The sequence below is a fragment of the Pistacia vera genome, unplaced genomic scaffold (assembly GCF_008641045.1).
Source record: "Pistacia vera cultivar Batoury unplaced genomic scaffold, PisVer_v2 Contig235, whole genome shotgun sequence".
Taxonomy (NCBI): domain Eukaryota; kingdom Viridiplantae; phylum Streptophyta; class Magnoliopsida; order Sapindales; family Anacardiaceae; genus Pistacia; species Pistacia vera.
Window position 1 is genome coordinate 406,486 of NW_022196041.1, and position 4,389 is coordinate 410,874.

The 4,389-nt window shown below is 33.5% G+C and overlaps 1 long non-coding RNA gene across 4 annotated transcripts; it reads left to right on the top strand.

The window, feature by feature from the left end:
* Positions 1 to 736: 736 nt before the first annotated feature.
* LOC116131625 lies at positions 737 to 3,945 on the top strand. 4 transcript variants are annotated; one of them, XR_004128271.1, is made up of 9 exons: positions 737 to 994; positions 1,247 to 1,318; positions 1,702 to 1,772; positions 1,857 to 1,919; positions 2,019 to 2,090; positions 2,195 to 2,272; positions 2,355 to 2,603; positions 2,710 to 2,778; positions 2,892 to 3,945. It is a non-coding gene; the product is annotated as an uncharacterized LOC116131625 (long non-coding RNA). The 4 variants fall into 4 exon arrangements; XR_004128270.1 differs by having other exon boundaries at positions 2,355 to 2,423; positions 2,532 to 2,603; positions 2,710 to 3,945; XR_004128269.1 differs by having other exon boundaries at positions 2,710 to 3,945.
* The last annotated feature ends 444 nt before the right edge of the window (positions 3,946 to 4,389 follow it).

Consider the following 4,389-nt stretch of genomic DNA (forward strand, 5'->3'; position numbering starts at 1 on the left):
CGGGGCACAAAATGTATGTGTTTGCCTTCTGGATGGGTAAATTTCGTGTGATATTTGATTGTTGCAATCCATGGTTTTAAAATATATATATATTGTTGTTGTATTTTTGGCTTGATGCTTGCAGACTTTAATTTCAACAGAAATGAAACTGATGGAGATTATGGATCTAAAGTTGGAGTATAAGTTTGACAAGGAAGAGGCTGAAAGAAAGGTAAAGTGGGCTGTTATGTTTAATGCATCTCCGACATTGAGGCCACACTATGTCAGAGGTGGTTAGCATGCTTGAATCACAACCATCATTCAAGAATTGATCTCAGATCCTAGCATCTATGGCAGGGATTTCCAATTAGAACAACTTGGATCAGAATTCAAGAGGAAGCTCAGCCCCAAACTTTCCTTAGATAAAACGTGGTTTTGACCTCATCACCACCCATCGCTTCTTCGGCATCTGCTTTCCAAAATTCCCACCAACCTAACCCCATTAGCCCATCGGTCACCATCCCCCTCTCTTTAGGGTTTTAGATTTTTTTATAAAAATTGAAGAATAGGGTGTTATTGAAAAATATTTGAAAGTAAGATGATTTTTCTAAATCTAATTTGGAGATTAAAAATTAATTTATTAATTTATTTGTTAACAACAGTATAGTAATAGCACTTTATATAGTGTTAGAATATAAAATCGATGAAACCATGGGTGGGAACTTGTAGAATCGCCAAACCTTGGGTGGGTAGACTTGTTCACTCAAAAAGAAAAAAGAAAAAAAGGGTAAGGTTTTGAAACATTTTGTATTCGAAGAGTGATTAGCGGCAACGACTCATATGTAGTGGTTGTGCTACAAATAGCTGCGAAAATGAGCGCCAGACTCATGATTACCATTGAGGATCCTTGCCAATCACTGAAGCTCCCTTTAGCCACTCCCCTGTCAACTAATCTGCAGATCAACTTGATCGCTTGTAATCGCATTATTGGCAACTTCTCTCACATCACAATCATGTAAGCGCCTTTTCAATTAATTGGTTTCGTGTTAGATAAATTTTAATTGATTCAATTCAGTTTATTTATCTTCACGAACAATAATCAAATAATTGAACCGCTTCAATTATTCTACTCTATACAAATGTTAAGAGAATTTACATTCAAAACTGACTATTTTTGTTTAATGGAAATTACTTCTACGGTCCAAAGTGATTTCAAGCTTTGTAATTGTAATGGAATTGTATTCTAATTTATTCCTTTTAATTGCAGATGATTCAAATATTTGAGTCTTCCAGGCACGATTCGAACAGAACTGATCCATCGTCTATTTCTCGAAGAAATGTAAGAACTATTTTCATGTTTAGTTCACTTCGGCACTAATATCATCTCGCTAATTTGAAGGGCTAGCCCTTATTATTTAGGATTTGTTTTGTTTTCTGATTTGATATCAATATTTATTTTATTTTCATAAGCAACTTTCTGTTTCTTTAAAATTGATTATAATACTCAAAAGATGGTTGCACAATTTTAACCATGAAACTGTATATTTGTTGAAAACAACAAAACACTGATTTGTGTTCTTTTTCTTTAAAATTTGGATATAGGTAATGCGTTTACTGGAGTATATTTACTGGAATTTGGACTAAGTGAAAGCACATGGCATGCGGTTTTGTGAATATTTGTCTGATTGGTACTTTAATTATTCATCTCCTTCTTCTTAATAGTGATCTTTCCTGCAATTACCTTAATGGCACACTTCCAAGGCAATGGGCTTCATGCAGCATTTGAATAAAATGTAAGTACACTTATCTCTGTTGTTCTTCTTTGAAACTTATAATTAAGGATCACTTGTTTATCATGAACAAACATTCTTATGCAGCGGCCGTTTAACGAGGGAAATTCCCACTGAGTGGGGATCATTTAACAATCTCATCAGTGGCTTGTATGCTTCAATCCTTAAAATCTCAATGCTTCTGTTTTTCTAGTCAATGCTATTCTTGTTTATTTCTCATCATTTTTTTTATCGTAAAAACAAAATTAGGTGCCTTGATGACGACCAATTGAATGGAACCATCCCTCCAGAGCTTGGCTATTTGGTCCAATTAATTACTTTGTATGATATCATAATTCTTAATATTGAAAGTATAATATGTGTCCAATATAATAGAATTTTAAAAACAAACATATGTTTACTGTGGTTTGGTGCCCGATTTATAGTTTCAGGATACTTTCTGCCAATTGATTTTCTGGAGACTTTCCTAGGTCACTAGGAAACCTAAAGAACTTGACAGATTTGTAAGTACTCTTGTTTCGTTTCTCCTCTCATCTAGATGGTTAAATATTAACAATATACCTTTCACTTTGTTGTCTGCTTTAGAATAAGTGATCATAACTTTACTGGCACTATACCAGAATTTATTGGGGGATGGACTAGTCTCCAAAGGCTGTAAGGACTTCATCTTTTACATATTATTCTGTTACAGAATTTATCTGTATGGTGGATCCTGATTTACAGATTTATTGCCCTCCCTTTTGTTTTGTTGAAATATTAAAGAGAAATGCATTCATGTGGACTGGAAGGACCTATCCCGTACTCCATTTTTGGTCTGGGAAATTTGAGTGACCTGTGAGTAGAAGGATCTTCTTCAACTCTTTGCCATTTGTCTCTCATCTAATTGATTGTTAGGAGTTGAATGTTCCATTATAGTTAATGTTATCTTCTCTGTAAACAGGAGAATCAGTGATATAAACGGGCCAAAGTTCAAATTTCCAAATTTGAGCAACAAGAACATTAAATACGTGTATGCTTACTGTTTCTAATTAGTTATATGTTTCCAGAATTATTAATATTTTTACTCTTAGTAGTAAAGCATATGCAATTAGAGCCATTAAATAATATCAAATGTTTCTTTAGGGTTTTGAGATGCTTGAATATGTCTGGATCTATCCCTAAAAAAATTTGGGAAATCAGCAACCTGCATGTACTGTAAGCATAAACTTTATTGATCTCTTTAGATCAGGTACATTCATTGCTTTTTATATATTCTGTTTCTAACTTTGTATCGTTTACTGATTAGAGAAATTTAAGGACCGTGCAGAGTCACATTAAATCTAGGAGAACATAGACTAACCAAAGAATACTTGAAATTTCCATGGTAATGAATAACCCCATGATTGTCACATGTTTCGCTTTAATACAGGAGATAGAAAACTTTCATGTTAGCCAAAAATAGTATGATAAGTTGTATGGTAGTTGACTGCTGGTTTCTACATTTTAGATATAACCATAAGGGATGACCCATACGAAAGAAAGTTTTTTATATGCAGATGGTTTTTGCATTCTAAAAGGGACACAAAGTTACTTGGGCATGGAAATTCTCTGTCTAAAAGTATGTCCATGCATTGTTTTTGAGTATTTGCCACATCATTGTTGGCTTTATGTAGATGTGGAATAACCATGATCAATAAATTGTAAAGAAAGCAATATGGTTGTTGCTGATGCAAGGAATGGTCATTTGCATATTTGCACATGGAGGCGCAAATGAAGAAGCTGAAATGTTAACTTAAGAACCGATTTAGTGATGGTAACTAGAAGAGATATGGTTTGGATGCATATCATCCTTATGAGTGAGATATGGTTTGGATGCATATCATCCTTATTGAGTTTTAATGGTATTTTGCAAGTTTGATTTCTTTAGCTAAGAGTTTATAGGACTACCAGGGAGAGTGTTTCCTGTAACTCTAGGATTTGAGTATGTATTTATGTCCATATGCTTTTCTGTACTATGTTCTGCTTTTTGCACTTAAAGTTTGCTACTATTTCTAGGATGCTTAATGATGTAAGGTTTCTTTTGACAACATATTTTGACTATATGTTCATTTTCCTACTATTTTTATACAGTGATTTGACCTTTAACAAGTTGGAAGGAGAAATCAGTAGCACAGAAGTACACCCAGATTTCATTTAGCAATGGAGTTAAAGTCTGTATTTTCAAATGGCTTGTTGAATTTTTATCATGAAGTATTATCTTATATTAAATTTTATCATGTGGCTTTGTATTAGCTTCCGGGTTCAACAAAACAAGTAAAAGACAACCTCGTCTTAGTTTCTTTCTCAACCTGGTTAAAAAATTCTCTAATTAGTTCAAACGTGCTATTTTGAATATATGTGGAAGTAATACACTTATTATATATCTTCACTCTTAAGGTATTTTGGTTCATTTGATACCACTAGTTTATCTTAGTTGTTTAATTCAGAAACTCTAGTTGGATTTCATTACTACCTTGGTTAGTCAGTTTTAGCATTTAATCACTAACTCAACATTAGTGTAAGACTGGATATGAATGTGTACATATAATAATTACTCAATGCAAGGCCCATTATCAGTGGTCTCGTTGTTGCTGTGAAGTAG